Here is an 8,897-nt window from a genome sequence, read left to right on the forward strand (position 1 = left end):
TCTGGCATCGGTGTGGCACGTGCACTTCCTGCTTCGGCTATCGGGAGCGTGCACCGATGCAGGCTCGCTATTTAAGGATTTGACAGTCCACTCCCACTCCAAGCGCACTCCGTGCTAATTGGTTTGGGACGGCCCTTAACATGGCGAAGCTCGGCGTGAACGTGCAAACGGAGGGGGAGTGGATAGGACGAAGGGATAGGGTCTGGTTTGAGATTAGGCCCCAGTGTTGTGTATGGTACTTGTGTGTTGCTCAGTTTTTGTTTGTGTCTATCTGTCTCTCTCTCTCTCCCCCTCAGGTGTCCGTATTCCATCAATCATCTGGTTGCCAATCATCCGTCTATCAAGTCCACCTGTGTTCCATTGTCTCCAATCACCTGTCTACCTGTCTCCTATATATATAAGACCTGTGTAGGTTAGAGGGGAAGGGGTGATGTTAATTTCTATTTTATTCGTGGATTAGTCTGTTGCCACACTTTGTCTTTCCATTTTTGGGGGGTTTTACGTGTTGTCTATGGTCTGTCAAGGGAGAGGGCTAGATAGAATACCCTGGGGTTAACACTACATCACGTTACCTACCACCATTTGTGTAAATACACTAAGTTAGAAGTGAGTGGGTGTCACCCATCCTTTTTGTATCAGATAGGTTAGGTTACGGGTAGATAGTTAGCTCTGCTAACAAGTATCTAGCTCTGTTAACAAGTATTAAAAGCTGCAGTAAGAAATGGAGATCTTCTGATTGTCTCTGCCTTAACTCCTGGGTAACTCCTGCGTTGGCCTGGCCTGAGAGCTTTTTAATTCCAGATGTAATCTTTTCCATTAGAATAAATCGCAGCCTGAGGACACCTGGCCAGGATGGGATCAAAAGATTGCAGGGAAAGTAGGCTGGATTATGGGTGTGGGGAAGCATGAGGCTGTGTATGTGACACCATTCACACCGCCTTCTCCCACCCTGCTCCTACTGTACCCTGTTAGTCCCTGGTTTAGTTTTTGCATTATTCCCCCCGTGTCATGTTTGTACATGGATGTGTCTTGTAAATAGCACTATTATTATTATTATTTCCTTTTAAAAGCTACCGCTGGTTATTGGTCTGGCAGTGTTTTAAGTACCACCCTTGTAGTGCAGTTGGTTTTCTAAGCTGTGTTCGGAATCGCTCCCTATTCACTACATAGTGCACTATATAGGGCGTCAGCCATTTAGTTTGAAGTGTCTGAATTCTACACATAATTTTCGTTCCCTATATAGTCCACTATTTATTACCCACAATTCACCTTGATTTGCAGGGAACAGTGCATGTACCCTACATTTTTCTAGGTAGTTCACTACATGGCGAACCCTATATAGGGAATAGAGAGTGAGGGAACGAGGGAGCGATTCCGAACACAGCCCTAGTGTGTGTATACAGGCTGTGTTGCAGACCTCCCTCCCTCCCTAGTCTAACATCTTAGGGAGGATGTAACAGTACTTGCAACCTTAGGGTTGTGTGTGTGCTATTTGGCAACCTTAGTCCTGTGTGTTTGGCATGACTGAAAAGTTTGTTTTGGCGTTCCTTTGTGGTGTGTACCTTAATCTTGTGTTGTGTTTGACTGTTGATGTTAGTTTGCGTTTGTACCAGAGTCCTTCAGAGTCCACTTCACTGCAGACAAGAGCTGCATTAACCATCAGTGCTGCCCCGTCTGTTCAAACTGCAGCTCATCGTGCTTCGGCAGGATTCACAAGTGGGTTGGGGGTCCTCCCTAGCCAAGAGACGCAAAGCCTTCAAGCTTGGGAAGTCAAAGCTTGTCAAGTGTAGCGTAGCCTCGTGTTTACCACTTTGTTTGTGCAGGTGGTTTATCTACTCCCTTGGAGGGAAAACTGACAGGAGGGTGCACATGCGGCACATGGCGGAGAACTGTTTTGTTAGCGGTGGCCTGAAAAGGCGAGTCGGTGTATATTTGTGGGAGATTAATTGTATGAATGATTGTATTTCTCACCGGGCCTAGGCTGACCTACAGTACGTGGTGCCACTTAAGAGGGCTAGACGATGCTACGAACTCAGGTAGCCTAGAATGTTATTGCCTGTAATTCATTTGATACAATGCACAGTGTTATTGTAATGTTGTGTGCCCTTCAGTGTTTGCTACGTCAAGTATAGGCAGGCAGACATTTTAAATTCTGAAATAAACCTTATTTAACTCTAAATCTGCTTACTTGTCCTCATTCTTTTGCAGCATCCAATTAATATAAATCCTAGAACCTGAACTGAAATCATGTCTGTTCCCTCATTAACGAACCTGCATGTGCTCAAATTAATCCCGAGGACCTCATCTTGTATAACAGAAGGTGGCGTAGCTCTACAGTAAATTGCATAGTTTTAAGCCGCCTTGCTACTGTACTGTAGGCCTACATAAACCATTAATGAGCATGGACGTGAAGTCGTTTGAAAGCATGTTTGAGAAGAAAACCATGTGCCCACATCACCGGCCACACTTTAGTAATAATAATAATAGTTAATGTTATTTGTATTGCACTTACCATTTAAAGAAATCTCAAAGCGCTACAGATTAAAAATGTGAAGGTGCTAAACACATGGTGGGGGAGGGGGCATTCCCATGTATGCACTGGTGGGGGAGGAGGGAAATCTTGAACTCAATCCTGAGTGAGACGGGGAGCCAGTGAAGTGATTTGAGGATGGGGGTGATATGATCATATTTGTGCACCCTCATCAGGATCCTAGCAGCTCTGTTTTGGATGTATTTGGAGTTTCTGGAGGCTGTTACTAGAGATCCCGATGAGGAGTGCATTGCAGTAGTCCAGTCTGAAGGAGACAAAGGCGTGGACGAGCTTCTCTGCATCTGCCAGGATGAGTGTGGGATGGAGTTTGGTGATGTTTCTGAGGTGATAGAAAGACGTCTTGCACAGGTGTTTGATGTGGGACAGGTGAGGTGGGGGTCCATTTTGCTCAGGTTGGTGACTAATGTGGAGAGGGGAATGATTTGGCCCGAAAAGGTGATGTTGGTGATGGTGGATGACCGGACTTGATGTGGTGCCGACTAGAATGGGTTCAGTCTTGGAGCTGTTCAGCTGTAGGAAGTTGAGCTTCATCCACGCCTCTATTGTATCTCCTCCAGGCAGGTGGTCAATGTGGATAATGGCAGGGGTGCAGAGAGGCTGGGATTGGCTTTGATGTAAGTAAGTAAGTACATTTTATTTCTAAAGCACCTTTCACAGGCCAGGTTCACAAAGTGCTTTACAACATAATAAAAGCAATAAAAAAAAATACAACAACAAAACAAACAGATGACATATAAACATAGAGCTATAAGCCTGTCTGAACAGATGAGTCTTTAGCTGCCTTTTGAAGGTGTCAACTGAGACCACAGTTCTTAAAGTTACATGAGATATCTCGGCACTTTGCCGACCCCTCTGGTCGTGATAAAATCGGCACTGCGTTTTAAAAACCACACTTCCCACAATTCCTCACTCACTCGCTCTAATGATGGGAAAAAAATATGATAACAAACGTGCGTGGAGCAGACTGGATTGGAAGATTGTAGCTACTTCAATTGACTTTCTGGAAGGATGGCTTCAATGCAGGTTAATACCGGTCTTCTTTCTTTTATGTGCATATAGATAAATTCGTACAGAGAAGTGTTTGTTGTGTTCCTGATATTGTGACATGCAGAATGCGGCACTATCGCTTCCACCACAAGATTTCCCGCCAGTGTACTAGCCAGTACACCGAAATTCTAAAATAATGAATTCACATGGTCTCATGCAGTCTCATATCATGAAAACGATTTTGGGAGTCTTGCTAAGGCCAAATCATAAACTAATAGCAAGTAAAGTTGAATATTGAACTATAAAAAAGTTATCTCATTGAGCTTTAAAGGAGTAGTAAAGGGGAAAATCATGTTTAGCCCTGTTTTAAGGTTACTTATGATCATATACAATGGTTCAGATCAAAACGTTGACAAAACTAGCACTTTTGAGAAAGTTGATAATTACTCTACCACCGTTTAGGTCATACAATGGATGTGGGTAGGCACCTTGAAAAAGTATTCAAAAACATGTTAAACTCTCAATTTCAAAGACAAGAAGCTCACCGAGGGGGTAAGGGTTTTGTATTTTGCATTTGTTGACATTTGTAGACCATGCCTGCTGATGACACGGCCAAGGGGGAGCATGTAGAGTGTGAACAAAGTGGGGCCCAGCACCGAACCTTAGGGGACACCGCAGGTGATGTTGTGAGTGTAGGATTTTGCCTTTCCCAGGGCGACGTGCTCAGTTCTGCCAGTGAGGTATGACGTAAACCATTTGTGAATAGTGTCAGAGAGTCCAATGGTGGAGTGCAGACGGTGAAGGAGAATGTTGTGGTCGAATTCTGCTGTTAGATCCATGAGGATGAGCCCGTGTCTGCTGTCACCAGGCGGTCGTTGGTGACCCTGACCAGAGCCGTTTCCGTGCTGTGGTGAGGGCGGAAACCGGACTGAAAGATCTCAAACAAATTGTTTTGTTTTAGATGATCCTGAAGTTGAGCGACGACTGCTTTCTCCAGTACTTTAGATATAAATGGAAGGTTGGAGATGGGCCTGTAGTTGGCGAGGACTTCTGGGTCTAAGGTGGGTTTTTTGAGAAGTGGTCTGATGACAGCAGTTTTCAGCACAGATGGGACATGGCCGGCCTGGAGGGAGTGGTCGATGACCTCGGTGATGAGGGGACTTATGACGGAGAGGTTGGACTTCACCAGGGCTGTGGGCAAGGGATCCAGGGCGCAGGTGGACGGCTTCATCATCCTAACGATGTCCTCAGTCTCTCGCTGTGTGATGTGAGAGAAGCAGCAGAGAGGCTGGGCAATCCCAGGCTGTGGGTCAGCATTCGGGACAGGTAGCGCAGCGGAGCTGGAGAGAGCGGATGTTCTCTACTTTTTTCTGAAAACGGTGATGTAGTTGGTGCACCTCTCGTCTGTGGCCTCTAACTGCGAGAGTGCGGTTTGAAAAGGTGATTTATAGTAGAGAAATGTTGCTTGGAGTTGCCAGGGCTATTGTTAATGATGTTGGAATAAAACTGCGACGGTGCATCTCTGAGGGACTTAGTGTAGGCATTTTGATTTTCTCTGTAGGCTTGTTTATAAACAGTCAGTCCTGAAGCCTTGAGATCCCGCTCAAGGTCACGCCCAGCCATTTTCATCTTCCGCAGCTCGCAGGTGGACCAGGGGGCTGAGCGCGAGAAGGAGATTTGAGAGGGGCATGGAGGTCCAGGAGACTGCTCAGAGACTGGTTATAGAAGTCCACTGACTCAGTGACTGAGGGGAAATCAGCAGAGCCAGAGGAGAGATGTTGGATATCCAGGGTCAGGGTGTCAGGATGAATGTTTTTCAGGTTCCTGAAATGGATTTGCCGCGTGGGCTTGGTGTGGGGGGAGGGGAACGGCAATTCCATTGAGATGGTCTTATGGTCAGACATACCCAGATCGTAAACCTGTAGGTTGCTAATGGGGGTGGAGTTTGAGATGACCAGGTCAAATGTGTGTCCCCTAGAGTGTGTGGGGACATCAACATGCTGTTGGAGGTTGAGGCAGTCCAGCAGTTGAAGGAAATCAGCTGCAGAGTGACAGGAGGGGGTGTTGACATGAATATTTATATCTCCAAGAATTATGATATTAGCAGCGGTTGTACAGAGTGTAGTGAGAAGGTCGTGCATCTCTGAGATGAAAGCTGAGTTGGGTTTGGAGCGGCGGTAAATGAGGAATATGGTCATGGGGAAGGGGGGCTTACATTTAAATGCAAGGCATTCAAATGAGGACTGTGTAGGCAGAGGAATGGAGGACAGCTCCAGTTCCTGTCGGTGTATAACAGCTAGGCCACCACCACAACCAGTGCTGCGAGCTTTCTCCAGACACTGTAGCTGTAACCAGGAAGACTTAGTTTAGGGAAGAGTAAACATCTGGCTGATGATTAGATAAGATTCAGCAGTTGCGGGGCGGAATACCTGAACATGCCGGACGCCGAAAGTGTTAGCCTGGGGCTAGCCGTTAGCCAAACACAGAGATAGAGAACTGTCAAGCATAATGAAATGATGGACATAGCATGGCAGTAGGGTGCAAGAAACACTGAGAAATGGCTGGGAGCAGCCGGGCTAGCCACTCGATGTCTGAAGTGGCCAGCTGGTAGCTAGCTAGCTTACTGCAGAGGTAGCGGTCCAGGCTCGTAGCCAAACCACACCGGGACAGTTAAGAGGCTGCCCCAGGAGTGTAACTTGCAGTATCTAGTAGCACTGGATAGACAGCAAAGTCTCTGTTCACCCCTTGACAGAGCGAGATTAACCAGTAATCAGTCGAAGTTGGAGATGGCAGTAGGTGAATAGACAGCCGTCAATTTCGTATCAATCTGTGCAAAAAGGCCCAAAAGATAGAGCTAGTCAAATGCTAAAAAGTTATTAAAATTAGCCCTGAGACATTAGCTGTAACTTAAAAAAATAGCTTTTAAATAGCTTTAAAACAGCAAGTAGTAGGCTAGTTCAGACGGAGAAGCGGCAAACAAAGCGGAGAAGCGACGAACAACACAATGCCAGCGTCCTCTCCTCTCCATGGAAAATCACTTCACAGAAACATATGGAAATGTGTTTAGCTCAGTGTTGGCCACTTTCCCCGAAGGCTTACATATGTCCTGGGAGTTTCTTCTGATGAACGTCACAAAACATCGGTTGCCATTGCCCACTATGATACGCACTGTTGTTGACAATCCTCTAAATGTCACCCACATGAGGGAACACAATGGAAATATGCAGGCAATTTATTGATAAAGACCTGACTGAAAGAGGAGGCTCATTTCAATGTGTGCCCATAGACGAGAGGGAAGGGTGATTCCTGGTGGGCATATGGATTTAATTGGGTTGATGGGCGATGTGAAAACATAGGGCTGCATGCCAACTGCTTTATCTAGCAGCAGGCGTCCCAGGGCACATCTTTAGGACAGGCTTGGCCTGAGCTGCTCTCCCTATCACACTGACTAGACAAACAACAGCTTTAAACGCTGCTCGACGACCTCACAGGATAACTCAGAGGCCTAAAATGTTCCATGGGTTAAGAGCACATTTTCAGATCTACTGTATCTTGAGGGATTATTGGACCTTGAATTTGACTTTGTTTTCAATGTGTCTTTGTTTTGGGGAAAACATATTCCATTTGACGGATTACAAAACGGAATACAAATCTGTCCATTACCAAGCTGTTGTGATGTTGGCTGAGATGCAAAGTGGAAATGAGAAAAAGTTACAGCTCGGTGAACAGTGGCAGTCCCAGTTTAACAGAATGAAATACCAAGAACTATCTTTTTATAATTTCATTGTGGGGAAATAGAAAAGGGTAGACTGAAACAGTGCAGAAATAGGACATCTTTAATCTTCAATAATCATCTGCTGGTACAGATGTGGAATATCAGATGCGTGGTTGTCTCGGTTGGGTGAACATCGATTAGGAGTGAATTTACTGACCTGCTCTTCAGCTCCTCTCTACCAGCCCCTAAATGACCCACTCACGGCAGCTTGTCCCGACAGAAGGGCATCATCATCTGTATCACTGGGTGTTTATTGGACTAAAGTAGAGGGGACTCCCACTGAATACAAACTATACTTTCAACGTGCATTGTGCACTCAATCCTACCTGTGCTGTGGGCTGGAAGGTTTGTTCTTATGCTGCAGCAGGATTTCTCTACCATACAGATTTCTCTTGCCCTAGAGGGTTACTGTGTCTGCTTAATCTCATTTGAAAGGGATACTGTAGCTCACCATTTTTACAAACTATACACAACGATTCTAATATTAACCCTGCAAGACCCGATGTTGCAGAATTACATTTTTTATTTTATCTAAAAAAGGTATAAATGTTTAGGTTTTTTTTTCCACGTAAAAATAGTCATTGGGTCCTATTGTTCAATGGTATTGGTTATGACATTTGTATATAAGTCCCGCCCATAAGGTCATGATCTATCACCACTTCGAAAACTTTGGCTGAGCAACAACACTTTGTTTCATTGGACTGGATTAATCAAATGTAAGTAAGTAAAATGCCTTTAATATTTTTGGGGGTGAACATTAAAATGTCTAGAACATGTACATATGTTATTGTTAAATACATCCCCCAAATGTAAATTACTAGCCTGGTATGACCATCCCGATCTAGCGAGCTCACTGCTTCGCTCCGCAATATCGGTCTGGCCTTCGCCCCATAGAGAGCGATTATGTGGGAGGGGGTACTTGCCTTGAAAGACAAACACCTTCAGCCAATGAGCGTTCAGCAAACCTTTGCCAAATCCAGGAAGAACGGCAAAAACGTCTTTTCCACCGAGAAACTCGCTCATTGCTAGCTATGGGCACAATCGAAAAACTCTAAATGTACTGCCCTGGCAGCGCGTTACTATGCAGAGCTAGACAGGTAGCTAACAACTTGACATCTCCCAATCACAAGGCTTGACTTTTCTTGTAGTTTAATGAAAGAGTCTTGTTGTAAAACTGAAATACAATACAGAAATCAAATACACATTCATTAGTACACAAACACAATTACTGATATGCGAACACACTGATTACACAATTGAAATGTTGTTAATCTCACTGAGAAATCCAATTACAAAATACAATCAAATTTGCCATATATCTATAGTCAAATCCACATGAAAATAATCTTCAGGAAAAAGTATGTTCAACAGGCTAAACAACATTCTCTCATGTTCAACTAAATTATGTCTATACCAATACATACAACATACATGCATACAACTGTGACTAGCAACAAACTAATGATAAACTGTTAGCCTAAATCAGCTAGCATCAAAAGGCTGGCTAGCGTAGCTAGAGCATGTTCAAACAAACATTGTTTCTTACAGAGAAAATGGCTCAAACGCACGTTTTCTACAAAAAGG

Source organism: Borostomias antarcticus, assembly GCF_949987555.1.
Source record: "Borostomias antarcticus genome assembly, chromosome: 2".
Lineage (NCBI taxonomy): Eukaryota > Metazoa > Chordata > Actinopteri > Stomiiformes > Stomiidae > Borostomias > Borostomias antarcticus.